The following is a 26836-nucleotide window of genomic DNA, read 5'->3' on the forward strand; positions in this document are numbered from 1 at the left end:
AAGCTTTCTGTTATATTATATGGCTATCTGGTTAATATGAAGAAACAATGAAATCAGAACATCCTTTCAGGGGAAACAGTTGTGCAGTGTTCACAAGTTTGTAAAACATTCATATTTCGACCCAATACTACTTCTAGGAATCTACCCAAAAGAATAACAAAAATTTGTGCAGTCAATGTTATTTTTACAGTGACTGTTAACAGTTTAAAAAACTATTTTACAATATTATATAACCAGCAAAAAAGATGTTCACCAAGAATTCCTCTAGTAAGGGCGGAGTCAAGATGGTGGACTAGGAGGACGCGGAATTTGCATCTCCGCACAACTAGGGCACCTACCAGGCACCAGTGGGGTACCACAGACACCTAGGGGATGGGAGGAACCGCCAGCGACCGGCTTGTGGGATCTTGGTTCCCAGGCCGGAGGTTGGGCCTAATCTCCTGTGGTGGGAGCTCCGAGTCCAAACCACTGGACTAACAGAGAACCTCAGACCCCAGGGAATATTAATTGGAGTGAGGTCTCCCCAGAGGTGCTCATCTCAGCACCAAGACCCAGCTCTATCCAACTGCCTGCAAACTCCAGTGCTGGATGCCTCAGGCCCCACCCACCCCCCCAAAAAAAAAGAATGAAACGACAAAAAAAAATGTTATAGACGAAGGAGCAAGGTAAAAACCTACAAGACCAAATAAATGAAGATGAAATAGGCAACCTACGTGAAAAAGAATTCACAGTAATTATACCAAAGATGATCCAAAATCTCAGAAACAGAATGGAGAAAACACAAGAAACCTTTAACAAGGATCTAGAAGAATTAGACAGCAAACAAACAGTGATGAACAACACAATAAATGAAATTAAAAGTACTCTAGAAGGAATCCATAGCAGAATAACTGACACAGAAGAACAGATAAGTGACCTGGAAGATAAAATGGTGGAAATAACTGCTAGAGAGCAGAATAAAGAAAAAAGAATGAAAAGAATTGAGGACAGTCTCAGAGACCTCTGGGACAACATTAGGTTTGTGTCTCGGTCTGGGAGGATCCCACATGCCGCGGAGCGTCTGGGCCCGTGAGCCATGGCTGCTGAGCCTGCGCGTCTGGAGCCTTTGCTCTGCAAAGGGAGAGGCCGCAAAAGTGAGAGGCCCGTGTACAGCAAAAAAAAAAAAAAAAAACACTTTAAAATAAAGACTGTTACAAGAGGTAAGGAAGGACACCACATAATGATCAAGGGATCAATCCAAGAAGAAGATATAACAATTGTAAATATTTATGCACCCAACATAGGAGCACATCAATACATAAGGCAAATGTAAACAGCCATAAAAGGGGAAATCAACCATAACACAATAATAGTGGAGGACTTTAACACCGCACTTACACCAATGGACAGATCATCCAGACAGAATAAGGAAACACAAGCTTTAAATGACACATTAAACAAGATGGACTTAATTGATATTTATAGGACATTCTATCCAAAAACAACAGAATACACTTTCTTCTCAAGTGCTCATAGAACATTCTTGAGGATAGACCATATCCTGGGTCACAAATCAAGCCTTGGTAAATTTAAGAAAATGGAAATCATATCACGTATCTTTTCCAACCGCAACACTATGAGACTAGATATCAATTACAGGAAAAAAAATTGTAAAAAATACAAACACATGGAGGCTAAACAATAAGCTACTAAATAACCAAGAGACCACTGAAGAAATCAAACAGGAAATCAAAAAAAACCTAGAAATAAATGACAATGAAAACATGATGATGCAAAACTTATGGGGTGCAGAAAAGCAGTTCTAAGAGGGAAGTTTACAGCAATACAATCCTACCTCATGAAACATCTCAAATAAACAACCTAAACTTACACCTAAAGCAATTAGAGAAAGAAGAACAAAAAAACCCCAAAGTTAGCAGAAGGAAAAAAATCATAAAGATCAGATCAGATATAAATGAAAAAGAAATGAAGAAAACAATAGCTAAGATCAATAAAAGTAAAAGCTGGTTCTTTGAGAAGATAAACAAAATTGATAAACCACTAGCTAGACTCATCAAGAAAAAAATGGAGAAGACCCAAATCAACAGAATTAGCAATGAAAAATACAAAGGATCATGAGAGATTACCACAAGCAACTATATGCCAATAAAACGGACAACCTGGAAGAAATGGACAAATTCTTAAAAAAGCACAACATTCGAAGGCTAAACCGGGAAGAAATAGAAAATATAAACAGACCAATCACAAGCACTGAAATTGACAATGTGATTAAAAATCTTTCAACAAACAAAAGCCCAGGATGAGATGGCTTCACAGGTGAATTCCATCAAACATTTAGAGAAGAGCTAACACCTATCCTTCTAAATCTCTTCCAAAATACAACAGAGGGAAGAACACTCCCAAACTCATTCTATGAGGCCACCATCACCCTGATACGAAAACCAGACAAAGATGTCACAAAAAAATAAAACTACAGGCCAATAGCACTGATGAACACAGATGCAAAACTCCTCAACAAATTACTAGCAAACAGAATCCAACAGCACATTAAAAGGATCATACACCATGATCATGTGGGGTTTTTCCCAGGAATGCAAGGATTCTTCAATATACGCAAATCAATCGATGTGATACACCATATTAACAAACTGAAGGATAAAAACCATATGATAATCTCAACAGATGCAGAAAAAGCTTCTGACAAAATTGAACACCCATTTATGATAAAAACGCTCTAGAAAGTAGGCACAAAGGGAACCTACCTCAACATAATAAAGGCCATATATGACAAACCCACAGCCAACATTGCTCTCAATGGTGAAAAACTGAAAGCATTTCCTCTAAGATGAGGAACAAGACAAGGTCGCCCACTCTCACCACTATTATTCAACATAGTTTTGGAAGTTTTAGTCACAGCAATCAGAGAAGAAAAAGAAATAAAAGGAATCCAACTCAGAAAGGAAGAAGTAAAACTGTCACTGTTTGCAGATGACATGATACTATACATAGAGAATCCTAAAGATGCTACCAGAAAACTACTAGAGCTAATCAATGAATTTGGTAAAGTTGCAGGATACAAAATTAATGTACAGAAATCTCTTGCATTCCTATACACTAATGATGAAAACCCTGAAAGAGAAATTAAGGAGACACTCCCACTTACCACTGCAACCAAAAGAATAAAATACCTAGGAATAAACCTACCTAAGGAGGCAAAAGACCTTACGGAGAAAACTATAAGACATTGATGAAAGAAATTAAAGATGATACAAACAGATGGAGAGATATACCATGTTCTTGGATTGCAAGAATCAACATTGTGAAAATGACTATACTACTTAAAGCAATCTACAGGTTCAATGCAATCCCTAACAAACTACCTCTGGCATTTTTCACAGAACTAGAACAAAAAAATTTCACAATTTGTATGGAAACACAAAAGACCCCGAATAGCCAAAGCATTCTTGAGAAAGAAAAATATCAAAAACAGTCATGTCACAATGTTCACTGCAGCACTATTTACAATAGCCGGGACATGGAAGCAACCTAAGTATTCATCGACAGATGAATAGATAAAGAAGATGTGGCACATATAAACAGTGGAATATTATTCAGCTTTAAAAAGAAACGAAATTGAGATATTTGTAGTGAGGTGGATGGACCTAGAGTCTGTCCTGCAGAGTGAAGTAAGTCAGAAAGAGCAAAACAAATACCATATGCTAACACACATATATGGACCCTAAAAAAAAATGGTTCTGATGAACCTAGGAGCAGGACAGGAATAAAGACACAGACATAGAGAATGGATTTGAGGACATGGGGATGGGGAAGGGTTAGCTGGGACGACGTGAGAGAGTAGCACTGACATATACACACTACTAAATGTAAAATAGTTAGCTAGTGGGAAGCAGCTGCATAGCACAGGGAGATCAGCTCAGTGCTTTGTGACCACCTAGAGGGGTGGGATAGGGAGGGTGGGAGGGAGACGCAAGAGGGAGGGGATATGGGGATACATGAATGCATATAGCTGAATCACTTTGTTATACCGCAGAAACTAACACAACATTGTAAAGCAATTATACTCCAATAAAGATGTTAAAAAATAATAATGATGCTGCTGCTATAAACATGGGTTAAAAAAAGAATTCCTCTCACAAAAAGGAACTATTTTTGTTTAGGAAAAAACTTTTTAAATATACAAAGTAGACAGTATAGTATGGTGTAAAAAGCATTGGTTCTGGAATAAAATGAAGTGATCTGGTTCTATTCTTAACTAGTTATGTGACTTTAAGCCAGTCATTTCCAGCCTTCTGTTAGTGTCCTCATCTGCAAAATAGGGATGTAAATATCCAACTTACCTTCCTCACAGTAATTTGTGTGTGTGCATGTGTGAGCAAAGGAAAGTAATAAATCTGAAAACCTTTTGAAAGTTGTTAGTAAAGGATCATATCATTATCATCAAAGCTGCATCTGAAGGAAAGGATAAAAAAGGAAAAGCAGGTATTTTTATTCTCAGTAGCCAAAGGAGAAAAGGAAAGCAGGATGCCTTGTAGAATTACCCACTTATGGGTGACCAGAGAGGTAAAGTGGTGGCATTCACGGAGAATCTGGAGCTGGACAAGGATACATTTTAGAGCAATAAGAAGCCGGTGAAAAGCCAGGTAAAATAATATGTTCCAAAAGTCTCTAAGAAGGGGAGGATGTGTGGTGGGAATGGGCATGGAGAAGAAAGGTATGTGTGTGAGGGATGGGAGGCAGGATGACAGAAGAACTTGTGTTAAGATTCTCCTGAAGAGTTTAAGGCCAGGATTAAGGCTACTTAACAAAATTCTGTTCAAGAGGAGTACAACTTGTGTTGCAAGTTATATCCACTGTTCCCATGACACTACCATTATCATTACCTTAAGTGATTTACCCAGTAAATCATCAGGATTCCCAGTTTGTCCCTCCTTTAAAGAAAAAAGAAAAAGTCCTTTGCTCATTAATGCAGAGATAGGTAGGTGTGGATAACTTGATGGCATTAAAGAAAGGAAAATAAACCAAACTCATATTTAGAAATTACTTAAGTTATTTCTGCATCTTAACATCAGTCAGTCACATGGCTGCTTTGGACCCAACCTGACAGAATTAAGTATGACCATGTTCTACAAGAGCGCTCACTTCATGCCAGTGGGAGGTAGAAAAATATACTTGCCAAATGTGATAAAGAAAACTCTGAAGGGCTGAAAACAACTAAACCAATGAGTAAAACCATCCAAAGAACCTTACTGTTCATTTGTAACCTTCTCCCTTAAATGTGACCATTCACTTTAATATAACTTTATATTCAAAAGGAGACTGAAAAGATAACTATAAAAGAGAAGCTCTAAAATATTATTAAAGCATCCTACTGTTTCAGCTAAACAGGAGTCAGCATTCATCATTCATGCTATTCTGACAAAGTCCAGGACTGCGCAGGAGAGGTCTGAGAGCCCTGCTCCCTGATTCCAGGGCGAGTTCTTCTGACCTCCCTCCTCTCAGATGCCCTCAGTCATCAGGCATCCCAGTGCTGCCCGCTGACTCAAAGAAGAGATGCTCATTTATTAATCATACTCCTCCAGAAACAGGAGGCCACAGCACTACCTAATATTGTTATATTAAGATAACATTCTCACTTTTAACCTTCTCCCTCTCTAGAGTAAGCAGAATAGTGAGGGAGCTTCTGTCTGCAAACTCTGAGGAGAATGGATAAATTAAAAACTCATTTATATGAAATTCCATACTGCTGACAAAGAATCCAGACATTTCAATATTAGATGCCAGGTACAAATAAACTTATTTACAAAACAGAAGTAGAGTCACAGATGTAGAAAACAAACTTGTGGTTACCAGGGGATTGGTGGGGCGAGATAAATTGGGAGATTGGTACTGACATATACACATCACTATATATAAAACAGATAACTAATAAGAACCTGCTGTATAGCACCGGGAACTCTATTCAATGGCCTATATGGGAAAAGAATCTAAAAAAAAAGAGTGGATATATGTATATGTATAACTGATTCACTTTGCTGTACACCTGATACTAACACAACATTGTAAATACACTATACTCCAATAAAAATTTTTTTAAAAATTAGATGCCAGATTTTTAACCACCTGTGCTTAAATTAAAATAACTTTTATAGTGATTTAATAAGTTATGCTGTCAAATAAATGATGGATTTCCCATTCCAATATGCCCTATGCAGGCCTTTAAAAAAAATGAAGTAAATCGATATATGTTGATATGGAAAGTGCTCTGAGAGTAACTAAGTGAAAAACAATGTGCCGAAAACTTTGTATAGTGGAGCCCCTCCATACAGAGTACCTCTCTGTGTGTATATGCTAGTTTGCCTAAAGGGCAAATTAATAGAAGGATTCACAAAGACTGGAGAAATATGTGAGTTTTTAAATATATAAGGAAAAAACTAGCTTAGATAATTTTTAAAAGAAGTTAGTGGAAATTTTTACTGATCTTGTATAAATATCTGACTATATTTAAAGCAAATATTACCTATTCTAGCATAAAAAGTAAAAATAACCAAGTTTCAAAGAAATAAAACTGAGACAAGTCATAGCTATTTTTAAAACATGCAAATCATATTTCTCTAAATACCTTGGGTTACTGAACTCCTTAGGTAGTGAATCTTCAGTGTACTTTAGTGCCAACTGGAAACTGTGTTTTTCAGGATCATCCGAACCAGGTCAACACTCTGAAAGTCTCCTGGTCTTGGACACAGTCAAAGCTCTAAGATTCAATTAGCCCCAGACTGGCTATGCATAGTAATGATCATCCTCAACTATCTATATATATATGGCTTTTGTTAACCTGTTTTACCACCATGCAAAACAGACACAATCCAACTCATATGGTCAAAACTTTGTCTTTAAGACCCTCTCCCAATTTCTCCCTTTTTCATTTCTACTTATGATTCTTTTATATTTCTAAAACAAACTCTATCCCTGCCAAAGGTCTTCTTTTATATACTAAGTTATATAAAGCATTGATAAATGACATTAGATTCTTCTTACATGAACCAAAGGCTTAAAGCCATGGAGCTATCAGGCTGGAATACTGTGTATAAGATGGCAGCACCTATTGGCAATGTGCTATAGAATTACTCAGCTTTACGGAACACTGTAAATGCCTAAAAAACACAGAAGGAAAAAAACCATGTTCGAGAAGTTGACCTGGAGTTATGAGATCACAAAGGCACAAAGAAATCCCACCTTGAGGGTGGAAGAAGGAAGGTTGAGAGTAAAGGGGGAGAAGGGAGGAGCCCTTCAATACATTCCCAGGAGACCATGTGCCAGAGCCACTTATTTCTTTTCTCAGTTTTACTTTAGTCCATCTGGAGATTTTTCTTTTGTGAATAAATGGCTTATTTTATAATGTAAATCAATACACAGACTTTTGGTTAATACATTTAATTGTCACAAAGAAAGAAAAAACTATACTTGAGAGACATGGATGTAGTATTCTCCTCAATGGCCACATTAAGTATAATCTTGGTTCACTTGAAGCTTCCTGTTAATAAAACCTTACCAGTCGGAACTTCCCTGGTGGCACAGTGGTTAAGAATCCACCTGCCAATGCAGGGGAAACGGGTTCGAAACCTGGTCTGGGAAGATCCCACATGCCGCGGAGCAATGAAGCCTGTGCGCCACAACTACTGAGCCTACACTCTAGAGCCCATGAGCCACAACTACTGAGCCCACATGCCACAACTACTAAAGCCCACGCACCTAGAGCCCGTGCTCCACAACAAGGGAAGCCACCTCAATGAGGAGCCCACGCACTGCAACGAAGAGTAGCCCCCACTCGCCACAATTAGAGAAAGCGCGCACATAGCAACAAAGACCTAACACGGCCAAAAATAAATAAATAACGTTAAAAAAAAAAAAACTTACCAGTTCACTCTCCAGTTCTAAATATATTTACCAGTACACAAAGGGACAGGAAACCTACTAGCTGTGTGCACCACTAGCTTGCTAACCTGCGTTTCCAGAGTCGGCATGGTTTTAGTCTCATTAGACCCAACAGCTGCCAAAGTGTTAATCCTTTTAGACCTTGAACCCAAGCTCTGTGATAATTTATGCGGCCAGTGTAACTTAATGGTACTAATAAAATAATTTTTTTAACATATCAAGTTATTCAAAGTAGAGCTCCTCCCTCTCAATAAGAGAAAAATGTCAAAGTAAACTAAAAGAATTGAATGACAGCTAAAAGCTGAAAGGTGGGGGAATTTCCTGGAGGTTCAGTGGTTAGGACTTGGCATTTTCACTGCCAGGGCCGGGTTTGATACCTGGTCAGGGAACTAAGATCCTGCAAGCCGCGCAGTGCGGCTCCCCCTTCCCCCAAAAAAGCTGAAAGGTGGGTCACCAATTCTGAAAGACAAACCCTTTAAGACACCCAGGGCTGACACCATTAAGTTATTTTACCATTGTTAAAATAAACCAGATAATCTAAAAACCAGTCAGGCAAATAAAAACAGCAAAATACCTAAGTTGATATAAGACCAAGATAGACAAAACACTTTATCACATATCAAACTATAAATACCTATGTTACATTTGAGCTGGGCTCAACTTTTTAAATACATTATTTTAATATTTCTAATGTCCTTTTCCTATTTGACAATTAATGTTGAGTTCTTAGATCAATAATCCAATCACTAAACTGCTTCACACTTACCATAAAGCCTTATAATGATTGAGTATATGAATCTTAATCTATATCACGAGGTAATACATGTGACGAGGTAATATATGTACCAAGCTTCACGTTAACATACACTGAGTTTACTTCATATAATTAAAGAAAACTCTACTAAGTTCTAAAATTGGTCTAGGGCTTCCCTGGTGGCGCAGTGGTTGGGAGTCTGCCTGCCGATGCAGGGGACATGGGTTCGTGCCCCAGTCCGGGAAGATCCCACATGCCGCGGAGAGGCTAGGCCTGTGAGCCATGGCCGCTGAGCCTGCACGTCTGGAGCCTGTGCTCCGCAACGGGAGAGGCCACAACAGTGAGAGGCCCGTGTACTGCAAAAAAATAAATAAATAAATAAAATTGGTCTAAACATCAGCCAAATAAAAAAGGAGGTTTTTTCATTTAGAGGCCTCATCACTTAAAAATTAAACCTGAATTAATTCTCACAAAATCCCTTGAGGTAAACACTATCTTTACAGGTGTGAGAATCAGATCAAAGGGAAAAGAGCAAAAGATATCATGGTTCAGATTCAAGCTTAGGATGACATTTGCTTCTGTGCTCTAATATTAATTAATAAGGTGGCAGAGAAGGTTGCTCATGTTCCAGCATCTCATACTTGAAACAAAGCGGTAGCCTTCACATCATCTCCATCTGTGACCTTAGGTGATTCACTAATTTCTGACTGGCTCTTTTTCATATGCAAAATGGGTGGAATCATTTGTAAAACTGGGACATATATTTAATGAGCTGCTGCTTTGAGTTTAACATAAAGTCAACATGTTTGATCTTTCTAGAAGACTAAACTCGCTCTGGTCTTATACCAGGACATTAAGTCTAGGGCTATACATAAGTTCTACTTAGTGTATGGGTTTTAATTCCAGCAAGAGTAGAAAGGTTGAGAAAGGTTGTAGGAGAAGTGTAAAACTCAGGTTTAGCTCAGACTGAAATTTAGTTGCCTGCTAAAGAGAGAAAGAAAAAAAAAGAAGAAAGAAAAGATTTAAAATAACACACACCAGATGGATACACAGAAAGAAAAAAAAATCAATATAATAAAATCTTAGAATAGCTTCAGGTTCAACAACTGGGCATTAAATTTAGCCCCCAGCTTCTTGGCCTTCATGGAGAAATGAGACAAATGATTTAGTTCCTACTATTTGAAAAGATGGCATACCTAACTTGTAAAAGGAATTTCCTATGTGAGTTCTGGTCCATAAACAAGCTAAAATTTTATAACATCAAAACTTGATCAAGCTATACTTTTATATTAAAGTCTAAATTCCTGTTTTAAAAGAAGTGCTTTCACTGGAAATAATGATCACAATAATGATCCTCTAGTAGCAGGTGCTGTAACAATTAACCCAATGAGTCACTCCTTGGGCCACAACCGTGAACCTCAATCATTCCTCCAGTGGGGTGACAAATGCCATCTTTAAAGAGAGAAGGAAACCATGCTGTAAATGTTACTCTGCCTATCTACTCCACCACCTTGCTTTCAACAGTTGCAAGGAAGAACAAAGAGAGAAAAAAGAGCAGCATGAGAATCTTAGAAAATAATTAGCTCCTGATTAGCACATATTTGCACTGTTATATTCACGTTTCTCCTCTTAACCTCTTCTAATTTTTCTTCCTGGAGGTCCTAATTCACTCAATTGTTTAAAATTTAGGTAACATGAAGAATCTTCCTCTGGCCCAAAAGAGCCTATAGTATCTGGCCCCTGTTCACCCGTATCTACGGATCCCATCACCACTCTTCTAATTCACCAACCTCACACCCTTTGCAGTTCCTCAAATACATCGATTCTGAGGATCCCTAAACCAATCACTTCCTGTGCCTGAAACACACCTTCCCTAGACTTTCTCATAAAATGGTTCCCTCTCATCATTCCAAGTCTCAGCTCAGTCTCTTATGTTTTCAGAAACAATGTTTCTTATCACCCTAGAGAAAACCGCACTCTATAACCCATCAGTTTTACCTTACGTCATGGAAAATAGCGCACTACAGCGATTACTTGTCATTTTAAGGCAACCAGCAGGATTATCACAATTTTAAATCAATAAGACACTTCCAATCACTTCATTAAATCAAATGACTTTAAAGGTCCTCACCTTTAATACAAATAATACAAATTCTGAACGTTAAGAGATTTTCCCTTATACATCACTTGACTTCACCAGTCCCCACTCCACCCTCTACACTTAAAACGTTCTCTAGAAACAGGCACAACACCCAGATGGACAGCAGCGGCCATACACATATAACCCAGCAGCTGGATTAAGATGGAATTCTAGCTACCATGGTCTTGTTAAAGGTGCCTGTTCCCCACACAGTAGAGGGACAGAAAGGTACCTTATTCAGATAGCATTCCCTGAAAAAGGTCCTCCTGATCTTCAGTGAAGTGACTAGTAAGGAAATAACTACTGTACATCCATTCGGAACTCTGAATATCTTGTGTAAGCACAATACAGTAGAAATACTAACAAAACAATTTCTAAAGCTGTTTCACCAATGTGTTATTTCAAGGTTGGTTTTCTTGGGGGAGGGGTGGATCAGGGTAACAACATATAAGTCTAGCTTTGCTTTCATTCATCAGTACTCTGTAGCTACCAAAATAAATTCTAAGCCTACAGATTACATTTTTATAAAAGCCAATGGTCCCAAGAGATAATTTTCTTCAAAATTTCTTTCCTATACCTTGTTTTCAAACACAACTAGGACAGAGTTTAAAGTATAATACAGCTTGTCCCTCTACTCTCTGATGGACCTCAAAACAGAAATGCAGGCAGAATGCTTGCAGTATGTGGCAAGTAATTGGAAAACTTAAGAGAACCGGTGGGAAGAGCAGAATAGAGAAGCACGAGTGGCAGGCAAGGTTTATGTGGATTTCTAGCTTTTGAAAATGAACTGGAAATGGTCAAAGTATTTTTAGAGTTGTTGCTTCCACATAAGATCTCAGAGTACAGGAGACACTACGGAGAGGAAGAAAACCTGAAAATAGAGAGACTAGGGCTTAACTAGTACTACAGTATTGGCAACTTCCTAGGTGATCACAATCTGGCATAAATCACTTCTATGCACCTCTGCTACTTAAAATAAGATGTTAGTCTTATTTTGGACACAACCTAACAAACTGTCCCATGAAAAATATTCCCTTCTCATCGAAGATACCTCCATAACCTCTAATAGGGCAGGTATCCAAAAGAAGGGGAGGGAGGGCAAAAAGTAAATAATTTTCCTTCCTCCTTTCCTCCTTCCTTCCTTTCTTTCTCTTTCCTTCTTTCTTTTTCTTCCTTCCTTCCTTTCTTCATGCATTCATTTTTTGGAACTGAAATCAAATTATTTTTTTTAAAAATGAAAAGAAAAAGAAAAAAAATTTACAGAAAACTGTTGAACAGAAGAAAGGTGCCAAGATGCAGAGGAAGAGAAACATGGGGACATAAGGAACAAAGGGCCTGGTGGGAGGGACCAGGAAGAATTGGTGGAGAGCCTGGAGTCACTTTTGCCTTCACATCAAGGATGAAGAGGGACTTCCCTGGTGGTGCAGTGGTTAAGAATCCGCCTGCCAATGCAGGGGACATGGGTTCGAGCCCTGGTCTCGGAATATCGCACATACCACAGAGCAACTAAGCCTGTGTGCCACAACTACTGAGCCCACGTGCCATAACTACTGAAGCCCACATGCTTAGAGCCCGTGCTCCGCAACAAGAGAAGCCACCGCAAGAGAAACTCACGCACTGCAACGAAGAGTAGCCCCTGCTGACTGCAACTAGAGATAGCCTGCATGCAACAACGAAGACCCAATGCAGCCAAAATTAATTAATTAATTTTTTAAAGAAAGGATGAAGAGGGGAGAGCTGGTACCAGGGGCACTGGGATCTAGGGAGCAGAGCTGAACTGCAAGCTGTAAGCAGGGAGTCAGCACTACCCTAGGTCGGGCACCCCCTCTCCCACTGCTGCCCCAAATCCCAGGGAATCCCTAGCTACCTGCCAAGGTTCTGATGGTCTTTGTGGGAGAGGGAAGAGGTGAGAGGGGTGACCTACCAAGTCATAAGAAGGTGTAAAAAGCAACTTTAATTAGTCATCATGTAAATATTTTAATAAGATCTATATAAGCAAGTGAAGGGTGAAACAAGAGGTCTAAAGGGTGTGCAGAGTCAATAAGAGAACATCCACAGAATCTAAAAGGACAAGGGAATACATATATTAAACCATCACGCTGTACATGCTAAACAAATACATTAGTATGAGGACAGGAAAAGGGTACGAGAAGAGAGAAGGGGCCCCTGACTTTGTGCCAAGCTCCTATTTTATCTAGAAGCGAGCTGGCTTTACATATACTTCCAACTGGAGTGAAGACTGGAGTGAAGGTGCACACGTGTGAAAACAAAGTGTCTGCATCTGGAAGAGAAAAACCTCAGAGCAGACAGGCTTCAGTTTTACCTAATGTATACTACTTACTTTTTATTTATTTATCTATCTATCTACTTATTTATTTATGGCTGCATTGGGTCTTTGTTGTTGCACACAGGCTTTTCTCTAGTTGTGGTGAGCAGGGGCTACTCTTCATTACAGTACACAGGCTTCTCACTGTGGTGGCTTCTCTTGTTGTGGAGTATGGGCTCTAGGCGCCCGGGCTTCAGTAGTTGTGGCATGCGGGCTCAGTAGTTGTGGCATGCAGGCTCAGTAGTTGTGGCTCACGGGCTCTAGAGTGCAGGCTCAGCAGTTGTGGCACATGGGCTTAGCTGCTCTGCGTCATGTGGGATCTTCCCAGACCAGGGCTTGAACCTGTGTCCCTTGCATTGGCAGGCGGATTCTTAACCACTGCGCCACCATGGAAGCCTTGCTACTTATTTTTATTTTATTTTATTTTTTTTGCGGTACGCGGGCCTCTCACTGTTGTGGCCTCTCCCGTTGCGGAGCACAGGCTCCGGATGCGCAGGCTCAGCGGCCATGGCTCACGGGACCAGCTGCTCCGCAGCATGTGAGATCTTCCCGGACTGGGGCACGAACCCACGTCCCGTGCATCGGCAGGCGGACTCTCAACCACTGTGCCACCAGGGAAGCCCACTACTTACTTTTATCTTACATTCACCCGTGGTTCAAAATCCAAAGATACAAAAGATATACATATAGTGAAAATATCACTCCCTCTCCTGTTTTCCAAATTCTTTCCTGAGAATTTGCCCAAAGATGCACATACAATAAGCAAAAGCACATTTTCATGTAGGCAAATTCTGATTTAGATGTCTATAATAATATTTTTTAAAAAGCAGTCTTTGTTTTAAATAACTCACTGGCATCACACATATTCATACATTCCAACTTTCTATGAGGCTGACGTCGAGACTGTTTTTTCTTCGGCCCATCAACGCGGCTTGCAGGATCTTAGTTCCCCGACCAGGGATTGACCTCGGGCCCTCGGCAGTGAAAGCATGGAGTCCTAACCACTGAACCACCAGGGAATTCCCGAAGACTTTTTTTTTTTTTTTTTTTTTTAAGAATAAAAAAAAAAGAGAAAGTTCTGGATTATGAAGAGAGTCCTAACCACTGAACCACCAGGGAATTCCCGAAGACTTTTTTTTTTTTTTTTTTTTTAAGTATCAAGAGAAGAGTGAAAGTTCTGGATTATGAAGTCTGGGTTCTTGCCTCAATTCTGTGCAAGTTTGGGAAAGTCCCACCATTTCTTCAGCATTCTCCCTTATCTCTGTGGCCACCTCTTGAGTCCAGGCCACCATCAGCTCCTGCCTGGACCTGCCCCAGCCCCTCCACATCCTCCAAATAATCCACCCTCTTGCCTCCTCTAGGCCATTCTACTCAGGACTGTAGCTGACATAACTTTTTAAATGCAAATCTCGTTTTAACGTGAATGCTCAACTCTTTTGCAATCTTTTTACCATTTCGGTGAAACCAGGAACAGAGTACACGATCATCCACAGTGAGGCTGGCAGTCTTTAGAGATCACTCCCTGAGGTGGATCCTCACTGAACACATGAAAAGACTAAAGCTCCCACAGCATCCACAGTGAGGTTGGCAGTCTTTAGAGATCACTCCCTGAGGTGGATTCCCTCACTGAACACATGAAAAGACTGAAGCTCACAGAGACAAGGTAAGTGGGCCACATCTAGAATGCACTGGTTCACAGAATGCCATGATTATGTGGGAACCTAAAGGTCATTTATTCATTGGTAAGTATTTGCCGAAGGCCGGGCACCGTGCTAGGTTTCAGGAACTGCGGTGAACAGGTGAGGTCCCTGACTTCTTAGAGCTTATATTTCTAGATATACTTCCAGAAAAGAAGCAAGTAAATACCCAAGATGATGCTCTCTCACTTCACTGGAATCCCTGTCAAAATGTCTCCTCCTCTAACCACTGTCTAGAACAGCATCCCTCACTTCACTCCACCTGCTTCATTTGTCTACACGGCACAGATCACAGTCAGAATATGATATATTTGTGGTTTGTCTGTTTTCCCACTAGATGGAAGCTTCCTGAGTGTGTCTACCTCACTCACTGCTATCGCCCCAGTGCCTAGAACAGTGTCAGGCACAGAGTAGGCACTCAACAAATATTGCTGGAGAAAACAGATAATGCGACAAAGAAGAAACTGAGGTGGGCAAGTAGCCACTTTGGGAAGGGTGATCAGAAAAGGGCTCTCAGACGAGGTGACATTTAAGCTGCATCCTGAAAAATAAGGACAAGAGCCAGGAACAGATTCGTGCATGCAGAAGGAACAGTGAGTGTCAAGGCCCTGGGGCATGAAAGATCCTGGTGTGAAAGGGACAAGGTAGCCCTCCATAATGAGGGAGGGGAAAGCAGTCGATGAGGCTGGAGAAGCAGGCAGGACGCTGAAGGCTATGGTGAGGAGTCAATAATTTATTCTACATGAAATGCCATCATTAAGGACTAAGCAAGGAGTTACATAATGTGGTTAAGTGTTTTTTATAGAGCAATGTACCTGTTGTGAGGAGAATAGTGTATGGAAGACAAACACGAAAGCAGAGGAACCAATTAGGAAACTCAAGTAGTTTTCCAGTTGAGAAATAACAGTGATTTAGTGGTGAAACGCAGATGGAGAGAGGTGAATGTACTTGAGATATGTACTAAGGTAGAATTGATAAGACATGTTGATTGGCTGGATGGAGACAGGGAGGATTTAAGATGATTCCCAAGTTTCTGACTTGTGCAATTGGGTGTATCAGGATCTACTTACTGAAATGAAAAAGGATTGAAGGGGAAAAGCCAGAACTGTCTTTTGCACCCATGAAGCCTGAGTCATAGGTTACCGATCTCTAGGTGGAATTCAGAGGACAGGTCTGGGCTGCAATACATAGTTACGAGTCATCAGCATAAAGATGGTATTTAAAGCCACAGGAGTGAGTGAAATCACCGCGGGAAGGAGTACAAATAAAGAGAAGCGAGGCCCAAAACTGAGCCTGGAGGCATGCCAGCACTTAGAGGTCACACAGGGCAAGGGGAGGCAGTAAAAGAGAAGGAGGGCTGGTCTATGAGACAGAAAGAAAACAACTAGATTCCATTGCAGAGGACCTGGGTGCTCTTGGCAAGAACGGTTTCAGTGAAGTAAGGAATGGAGCCAGTAATGAGTGGTTTAAAGAGTGAACGGAAGAGAAAAAAAAGTAGAAGAGAGAACAGACAACTCTTTTGAAAAGAGCTGTGAAGGGGAGAGAAAGCAGGTCACTAAGTATCGACAGAGGTGGATTTAACAAGGGACAATTTAATTCTAGAGACAGAGTGCACCAGAGCGTATCTGTACACTAACAGGGATGCTCTAGCAGACAGGGAGAGCCTGAAGATGGAAGAGGGAGATGGGGGACCACAGAAGTGGCAAGGTCCCTGTGAAGGGGGTGAGACACTCAGCAGAAAGGAAAGGACTGTAATGGCGGGGGGTGGGGGCGGGGGGAGAAACAAGCGCTTGCTACATTATAACCAACTGGAGGGAAATGAGAGAAGAGTGGCCCAGCTGCCAAAAAATCTCTAGATGTGGTGGAGGGCAGATGAGGGTGTCCCTCTGGACAGATTTCTATTTTCTCAGAGAAGCATCAAACAAAGCCATCAGCTGAGAGAACAGAAGTCTATGAGGTTTGAGGGAAAGGTACGAAATAGTCTTCTTAGAACCTGAGAAAGCAAACTTAACAGCTGGGCTTCCTGGCAGTGATGAAGCCCATTTCAGGCTGGGGTTATGTCTACGTGGAATTTTAGTAACATTTTCTGTACAGGGTAAATATTTCCTTCAGTTGATTTGTTATTCAAATTTATACCAGGAATTAGATTTGTAATATCATCTTTGGAAATCACTGGTCCAATATAAGTAAATGCCGCCCCCCTCACCAAAATAGAATATTATGGACTCTCTACACATTCCCAGGATTTGATTCAATCATCTGATCACCAGCATCTTTAAAAAAGAGACCAGACAACAAACCAAAGAGACAAAAAAGAAATTATATAATCAGGGGAAATGTGACCACAGACTGAATATCTTACATATTTCTGGATAAAATTACATACTGATGCTTGATACACTTTAAAATAATTGGAGGGGGTGGGAGAAAGCAGGTTAGGGTACAGATGAGATCAGACTGGCCATGTGTTGGTAACTGTTGATATTGGGGTGATTGGTACATGAAGATTCCCTATACTAGTCTCTCTACTCTGGTATATGTTTGAAAATCTCTAATTAAAAAAGTAAAAACAAATAATAAAAGAAATCCAGAACACTAAAATACAACCAATATTTATTTTATGCTTCCAATATAAACTAATATTCCAAATTTCATAGTTGTTTTTCTTTTTTCATTTCCAAAATTCTAGTTTGCTTAACAACTAACTAATCAGGAAAAGAAGCTATTATCCTTCCAAACAAAATTCGCCTTATTTCAAAAGTCACCATCCTTCTCTCGTCTGTTTTGTTGGATCAAGCCTGCCCCACTGCCCAGGTCCCCCTGCAGCCTATACACTACTGTCCGACTTGGGGGTTCAGCTTCAGGCTCACCGGCTCCCACAGTAAGCTCTGCCTCGATCACTATTAAAGGCAACATTTCGGTCTCAAAAATGAAAAGGAAAAGAAAAAGTAAAATAAAAGTGACCATCTTTTCTTTCCTTCCTCAACAACTGTCTCATCTCCACAGCTCTTGGAACCACCCCAACAAACAAGCTCACCTTCATTAACTTCTCTTTTAGCCAAAAGAAGTCAAGGACCAAGGCTAGAGGATCCTTGACGGTGGGAATGGACTAGACAGCCCTCTGTGCTTCCCAGTCAGTGCCCCTGCTGCCTTGGTTAGGTTAATTTATACCAGAAGTAGCTTTTAAGAACACTTAACCACTGTGGTGAATGTGGGTAGCAAATGAATGCTACGGAAGAGAAGTCAGCACTGAGTAATTCCCCTCCTGAGATATAAGGTAGATCATATTTCTTCGATTCTACTAGCAATTCTCCTCTATCGCCTCCCTCATCTCTTTTCACCACCCCCTTCTAAAACCAAACTTGTGGCAAATAAAATGAACTGGACACCATATGACTGGAAAGAGCCACAATCTTATTGGACACCGCTGCTCCAGTTCCACCTTGTCAATGGGAGGGTTACTTGACTGGTTTCACTGACAGAACTGGTTGCCCAGTAGGGTGGATATTATCTCTGAGAGCCACAAAGAACGTTTTCTCTTTGCACTAGCTGTCCTAAAAGTTTCCTAGCTTATGAATACATATCTGTTTCAGTGGTTCCCAAATCTGGTTAATTATAGGAATTTCTAGAAGAGTTCTTTTAAGATTTGGTTGGGGCCTATAAAAATTATTTTTAAAAGTCATCAGGGGGCTTCCCTGGTGGCGCAGTGGTTGAGAGTCCGCCTGCCAATGCGGAGGACACGGGTTCGTGCCCCGGCCCGGGAAGATCCCACATGCTGCGGAGCGGCTGGGCCCGTGAGCCATGGCCGCTGAGCCTGAGCGTACGGAGCCTATGCTCTGCAAGGGGTGAGGCCACAGCAGTGAGAGGCTCGCGTACCAAGGTAGTTGTGTTCACTCAGGTACAGAAACTAATGATGTATTATGACCTGAGGTACAAACATAAGTCATATTCAAAAGAGTAATCTGCCTCTAAAATCTTTAATTATTCTGAACATAATCAAAATACTTTCTCTAAATAAAACCACAATTCTAGATAATATGCAAAGTAAAATCAAACTGTTAATTCAGCAAGAAAAAAATTAATAAAAAGCTAACAAATTACAAGGAAGGACTAACACACAGTCTTTTAAGACTGGTATTATTGACATTTTGGACTGGATGATTCTTAGTTGATAGAGGCTGTCCTGTAGGATGCTCCTATCATCTGAATATAAATTCAGTGAAAATCTTACTGTAACAACATAATGAGTGATTTTGCTGAAATGAAGGCAAGCTCTCTGATTTCTATCTACTAGAATAATAGAAGCATCCCCCCAAGTTCTGACAATCAAAAATGTCTCTGGACATTGCCAAACGTCCCCTGGGGGCAAAATCACCCCAGTTCAGGACCACTGGATTAAAGGAACTGTGTTAAAAATAGAAGAAAAAAATTGCACAAGCAGACTGGAGTGAAGATACAGAAAGTTAAATTGTCTTCAAAATATAAGGCAATAGCATGAGAAGCACTGTTATTAGCGCTTTATTTTTATTAAAAACTAAAGAAAATGGACTTAAGTTATACAAGGGAGCACCTAGAGTACTCATAAGGAAAAACTTCTTAACTCCTAAGGTTTATTACTGCCAGGAAACCTTGAGGCCCTTTCCTGGAGATAATTAGAATGAAAAGGCTGTGATATGACTCAGAAGATTTGGGACTAGAGTGTGTAGGTCTGATAGACCTATGGAGGGCCCTTTCTAGCCTGAGAATCTCTCCCACCCTGGAGCCTGAAAGACTGCTTCAGAAGGAAAGCACTTGAGTAGTCATAGTTAATGTCTCCCTCTGGACTCAGGTCCATGTGATGTGACCAGTTTCTGAATGCACACACAGCAAGCCAACAAGGCTAGCAGGTTTATGGCCCTTCCTTGTTGCTTGGCCAAGGTGAGGCTGTGAACTAGTCTTCTCTTTTGTGCCCAGGGTCAGTCCTAGCATTGGCCTAGTGCCCACGCTGAGGCTGCCAGTCCAGAGTGGAGCTCTGACCCGTAATGGTATTCAACCTAGATCAGTGCATCTATAGGGTCTATCTCAGCAAAAGTAAAGGCAAACAGAAGAAATCTGAGAAAAGAGAAAGAAATAAGTCATCACAAATTACTGTAAATCAGCGGTCCTCCAAAACGTGGTCCGTGGGCTTCTGGGGGTCCCCCAAGAACTTACGAAGGTCCACAAAGTATAAAATAGCTTAATAATATATTAAGACATTATTTGCCATTTTTACCGTGTGAAAGTCTGTTTTAAATTTTTACCTCTTGTCCTTTATCTATAACAATGGATTTCAAACTTTACACTTTTAAATTATTTGCTCTGATGGTATAAAAGCAATGGAGAATAAAGTGGCTGGAGCCTTAGCACAAATCAAGACAGTTGGTGATTTCGGCCATGCACTCACAGTGGTAGTTACTAGTTTTATTACATTTTGACCCCTGAGTCCACACCTTTCTAATATTCTGTGTTGTCTCAAAGAAGAGCACTTACATAACTGAGTTGTGAGCTGAACTGACTGCCTTTTTTTTAAACCAGCTACATTCACTTTATTTTTCTCATATAAAACTCTGTGATCGCTACAGCTGGAGCCTGGGTCCTCTGCACAGAAACTCTGCTGTGGGCTTTTACAAGATGGTCAGTGAATTCCTGATATGTAGACTTGGTGAACACCATCTCTTTCCAGAAATCAGGAGTGAGATAACTGTAGTTCTTGGAAATGGCATCAAAAGCGGCCTTGGTGAAGTTGCCCAGGGTGATGGTGCAGCCCCTGGCAGAGGTGTAGCAGTGGTCAATTCCGGCCATCATCAGTAGCTTCTTGGGCATAGGGGCTGAGACAATGCCAGTGCCCCTGGGGGCAGGGACGAGGCGCACCAGCACAGAGCCACAGTGGCCAGTCATCTGGCAAGGCACAGTATGGGGCTTGCCAATCTTGTTACCCCAGTAGCCTCGTCGCATGGGGATGGTGGAGAGCCTGGCCAGAAAAATGGCCCCACAGATGGCAATGGCTACCTCCTTTGAGCACTTAACGCCCAAACACCATTTCTACTTTAACACCATTTCTACTTGAAATGATGAACAAACTATGGTTTTCAGACTTGAGTATGGCAGACATGTTCTTAAAAATTAATGAAGTGAGACAGTTACTGGCAGCATTAATGACAATCATAAACTTCAATGAACTGACAGTGATTTCAAAGCAAAAATCAAAATTTTAGAAAACTTGAGATTGACAGCTTCCCAATACTCAGCATTTTTTCTTATGAGACTGAAGGTGAGATTAACAAATATAATTTTTGACAATGTATAATGAAATGTGTCACAATTTGGAAGATGTAACTAACATAGCGATTCAATGTTTTCCAAATGACCAATGCATGATGTTAAAAACAAAAAATCATACACAAGTTAATGACCCATTCAAACTATAATTTTAATGTAACAGTATGAAAAGTTATTGGTTTCCCATCCCACACTGTAACTAATCTTTAATAAACTATCACTTGAGTTTGGGTGTAGTACCATAGAAGACTATCCACAGTTATATGATAAGACTATCTCCTGGTTTTTCTAACTACATAGCTATGTGAGGCCAGATTTTCTTCATATACTTAAACCAAAACAATTTATCATAACAGATTAAATGAGTAAGTAGATATGAGAATCCAGACATTAGAGTCACAAAAAATGTACAACAGTGCTTTTCTTTTCATTAAATGTTTTTTGTTTACGAAAACAGGTATTTCTCATGAAAATATATTACTTATGAGAATGTAATAGATTTATTGTTATTTTAAGTGAATTAAATATTTTTAAAATATTTCAGTTTTAAGTTATAATGTAGTAAGTAAATAATGATAGATGCAATACACATATAAACAAAGGCTCTTTGAGTCTCAATTTAAGAGTACAAAGTTTGGGGCTTCCCTGATGGCGCAGTGGTTGAGAGTCCGCCTGCTGATGCAGGGGACACGGGTTCGTGACCCGGTCCGGGAAGATCCCACATGCCGTGGAGCGGCTAGGCCCGTGAGCCATGGCTGCTGAGCCTGCGTGTCCGGAGCCTGTGCTCCACAACGGGAGAGGCCACAACAGTGAGAGGCCTGCGTACCGCCAAAAAAAAAAGTACAGGGGAAGAGTACAAAGTTTGAAAACCACTGTTACAGATAAAGAACAAGAGGAAAAAAATGTAAATAGCCTTAAAAAAAAAAAAACCTGCAGTGATATATAAATAGGGGAGAGTTTCATCTTTTAAAAGTTATGAAAATTCAGCAACAAAAAGAAACAAAAAGGAAAACTACTGATACACAAAACAACCTGGATGAATCTCTAGAGAATTATGCTGAGTGAAAAAAATCCAACCCCAAAAGGTTACATACTCTGATTCCACTTAGATAGCATTCTTGAAATGACAATTGCAGAAATGGAGAACAGGGGCTTCCCTGGTGGCACAGTGGTTGAGAGTCCGCCTGCCGATGCAGGGGACACGGGTTCGTGCCCTGGTCCGGAAAGATCCCACATGCCGCGGAGCAGCTAGGCCCGTGAGCCATGGCCACTGAGCCTGCGTGTCCAGAGCCTGTGCTCTGCAACGGGAGAGGCCACAACAGTGAGAGGCCTACGTACCGCAAAAAAAAGAAAAAAAAAAAAAAAAAAAAAAAGAAATGGAGAACAGGTTAGTGATTGCCATGGGGGAGGGGCAAGCTGCCATGGGAGGGGAAGTGGGTGTGGCTATAAAAGGGAACAGGAGGGATCCTTGTTAATGGAAATGTTCTGTATCTTGACTGCCTCAATGCCAATATCCTGGTTGTGACCTTGTACTACAGTTTTGCAATATGTTACCATTGGGGGAACTGGGTAAAAGATAACTGGGATAGCTTGGTATTATTTCTTCATAACTGCATGTGAATCTACAACTATCTCAAAATTAAAAATGTAATACTGAAAAAGCTATGAAACAGAAATCAAGAGAATGTAGCATGACTCTATCAAAAGTCTAGATGTTATAAATCCTGCCTACCAACTCAAACTGATTTATGATATCTTTAGACTACTAATATTTTTTCATCTCTTAGGAATAAGAACTATTTCTTAAAGCACCCATTAATTCATTACAGTCCTCTGACATGCCACACACAGCTAGGTAAAGAAGACATAGAAACGAATAGGAAATGGAACCTGTCCTCCAGGTACGCACAGTGTTGTAGGGATGACCGAATGGCGAATGGATTCTCAGAACACAATCTAGAATGTGTAATAACAGAAGTACAGACCAGTTGGAATAGGGGCATAACTCCATAAAAAGGCAGGTGGGCTTAAGGAAAAGGTGACAACTGAGCAGAGCCCTACAGGCTGAAGAGGTTGCAGGCAGAAAACAGGAGAAAAGGGCAAAATACACTGCAGGATTTTAAACAAGAGAGGACATCACTAGGTTCTGTGTTTTATAAAGAAATATGACAACACTTAGTTAGGAGGCCAAGGGAGAAACAGGGCAGGTGAGATTTTGGGGGGCAGGTGGGGGATAGAAAGAAACAATTAAAAGTGATGTTTTAGAGGGAGAACTGATAAGACTTGCTGGCCTCAAACAGGGGTCAGATAGTAAATACTTAGTCTTTGCAGACAACATAGGGTCTCTGTAACAAATACACATATATGCTTATTTTAAACAACCACTTAAAAATGTAACAACCATTCTTGGCTCACAGGTCTCTGGCCAGATACTGACCCCTGACCTGGGAGGTAAGCAATAAAGGAGAGGAAGAGCCTGCTGAGGTGACACCCATGTTTCTGGCCTAACCTAGTGGATAGGCTGAGATGCCACTCACAAAGACTGTGGACAAAAGACAAGGATTTCTGACTGATGGAGTTGAGAGTGTGCGGGAAGAATAAGTCAGTTTCACATGACCCAGGTGGAACTGTTAAATAGAGTGCTGGACATATAAATATGGAGCTCAGAACAGAGGTCTGGGTGGAGATAAAGATTCGGAAATCATCAAGATACTAAACAGTTAAAACTGTGTAAATGGCTGACAGCCAAGGTGAGAGTGTCAAGTGAGAAGAAAGTTGGCTACGATCATGGGAAACACTAGGGTTTGGGGGAGGAGACAAAATGAGTCTGTGAAGAAAACGCAAAGAAGAGACAGAACAGCAAGTATATTTTAAAATGCTAAAGGACAGCAGAAGACTAAGTTGTGGGCCTTCATTTAATGCCCAGTAAAGCATGCTAAATCACAGATGTTTCAGAAAGGCAGCAAGGGCTGCCTAAGGACAGACAATTTCTATGATTCTGGTAAACAAACGTTTGCTATAATTTTCAAGAGGCCAATTGTTATAAGGCCTCTTCCTCAAAACAAAGGTTTGCTCCTGGCCTAGTTATGCTACCATTTCCTACCTGGCACCAACGCATTCTTCATGGAAACCATGCATAGGAGAAGAAGCCAAATGCTAGTGGGGAGTGCTTACTCCTCATTTCTGAAGTCCCCTTCTGTGAACGGAGCCCTACCAGTTGTAACATCTCTGGCATTTCTTTGCCACTTAGATGCTTCTATCCTGGGGAGGGAAGCAACTGATCTGATTGGCAAATCTGGGAAAAATAAATGGTCCAGTTGTGCCCTTCTTCCTCATATGAGTGAGCTGCCTATAGGAATTGGGTTGGGTGGAGGCTTTGTATACCACATATTGCCTCCACTAATCCAGCACTACTTGTGACCAGGGGGTAGGTCTGCCTAATTTTGGAACTTAGTTAGCAAGCCAATCTGGCTCTAATATTAAGCTGCTTCCTTTACCTTCACCTTTATCAATGATAAAGGTAATATTATGGCCACCATTTGCTAATCCTTTAGTTTTTATTCAATTTATTGAAAACTTTGGTGGGGGAGAAAGGTGCTTTTACTGCTCTCCCCTCCTTTCTAGATCTTAACACCAGGTTTAAGTAAACAACCACCTAACTTTAGATAAATATAATCTAATTAATCTAATTTAGTGTAATCATAGTAAAATAACTCAAGACTTCTAAACAGGTTGTACTAGTTCCCCATCTTCCTTTTAGATGCAAGTTTCTCAAGTATTTTGATGATGAGGGTGCTGTACTTCTCATTTGTTATAATATGAAACAGGCAAGAGACTACCACCATTAAAGATATAATTACAGCTGAAATTAATTCCAAACACTCCACCCACTTTCAAATTGCAAGATTTTGGAAAAAATTTCCAAGAACTCTTAATATCATCAAACATAGTCAAGGAAACCATAGCACAAATCTATTCTTAAGAAAAACACATTTCCAAAATACCCTCCAAGTACTTAAATGTAATTCATAAATATTTATCCCTGGTCACTTTAAAAATACTTGAGAAGACCAATTATTTGAATAAATGAATTTAGTGATTTCATGCAAATAACCCCACACTATTATACACTACATTGTGCTATTTTTAGTTTGAGGAAGGAAAAATACACACTGTAGAAAAAGGAAACGTAAACAAAATTGGGCTAACCATTTTTAAAGACTGCTTCCTATCTGGGTTCTGCCTGTTCCATGACAATCATAGGACTCAGTCAGAAAAATAAAATGGCCCTGAAGCAGTACCTCAAGTGAATAGCGCTACAATGGGCTTCACCAATCACTGCAGACCCTGTCCAGGGATCAAGGCCCATCTCTTCTACTGTTTCCAATACCCACTCTACATTCAGGATAGGTTATAGAGATTGTGTTGGAATAACCATACTGAATGATGATGGGTCAACACCAAGTGGTAGGTGGCTACAGACCAGGGTAGGCCAGGAAAAAATGGACCTGTAGTGGGATGACAGGTGGAACAGCTAGACCAGGGTGCTACTCAGTCTGTAAGCTACTTGACAGGTACTCAGTCTTGTCTCTTTACAGCCTGAAGCACCCAGCACAGAGCTCTACATAATAAAGATAAGTGGCTGTATTTGAAGATTTTACATCTTCTGGATTATGTGCTGACTGCCTGGGACAGACTTAGTGGAAAGCCTAAAAGGACACTTAACCATTTAGTTCTGCCCAAATGAAAGCACGGAATGCCCTACGTTGCTTTATTTATTGGAGCTCACACATAGAATGGTACATGCCTAACCACTTACTGGGTGCCAAGAGTTTTCTTTGTTTCACAGCACACTCTAGCCAAGATGCTGACACTGGGCATATTCTCAAACTCTCAACTGTCTCCTAGAGCTGCTCAGATCTGATTTAATACTGTCAATGAAGACTCACAGCACGAGACGGGCTGGCTCAAGATGCTCTATGAAAAGCAGCCACTCATGGAAATGTTAATTTGCGGAAGGAGACACCAAATATTTTCCGTTATTTTAAATACTGGCAGCACTACGGAGAACCAGCAACCAACATTTTAAGCAAACTAATTTTATAGCCTTTCCAGTTTACAGAATTGATAAATCACAGCTCTAATTTTCATTATCTGGGAAATGGCAAAGATGGAGAATGGAACAGAGGAGACTCAGAAACAATGCAGTAAATTGGAAGATCCTTCAAAACAGAGCCTATGTTCATTTTCTGACCCGTCAGAGGGTCTAGCAGCAATGCTTTGACCACAGCATTCAGTAAATGTTTGCTGAATCAAACTGTTGTGAAAGCATTCTCGGCTCACCACCAATCCTGCATGCCTCGAGTTTAGCAACCCTTAACTCTCTCCTAGCAAATGCTTTCAGTTCTGCTTACAGCAAAATATTTTTTCTAGGAAATATACCTTAACTTCATAATATATAAATGAAAAAAACCAGAATCTCCTTTGTAAAGGTATATTTCTTTTAAAAAGCAGCCATATATTACTCAGCAAAGTTTGACGCGACTACGATCTTAATCTGGGGGTAATATTTGTGTATCAGCATGTGATGGACATCTTAGTGTTGAAGAGAAAAGGAAGACACATGAGGATGTAAAAGTAGAGTAGATCCAAGTTTCTGATTTTTTTTA

The 26836-nt window shown here is 40.4% G+C and overlaps 1 protein-coding gene and 1 pseudogene across 4 annotated transcripts in view; both read right to left on the reverse strand.

Moving 5' to 3' along the window:
• The window catches only part of DIP2B (DIP2 acetate--CoA ligase B (putative)), a 235873-nt gene that overhangs the window by 138319 nt on the left and 70718 nt on the right, over positions 1-26836 (reverse strand). The window lies entirely within an intron of this gene.
• LOC112394036 (40S ribosomal protein S2 pseudogene) lies at positions 20420-20917 on the reverse strand (annotated as a pseudogene). The gene has a single exon (XR_003002082.1). The product of XR_003002082.1 is annotated as a 40S ribosomal protein S2 pseudogene (transcript).

Source organism: Neophocaena asiaeorientalis, unplaced genomic scaffold (assembly GCF_003031525.2).
Source record: "Neophocaena asiaeorientalis asiaeorientalis breed wild unplaced genomic scaffold, Neophocaena_asiaeorientalis_V1.1 scaffold134, whole genome shotgun sequence".
NCBI classification, from domain to species: Eukaryota; Metazoa; Chordata; class Mammalia; order Artiodactyla; family Phocoenidae; genus Neophocaena; species Neophocaena asiaeorientalis.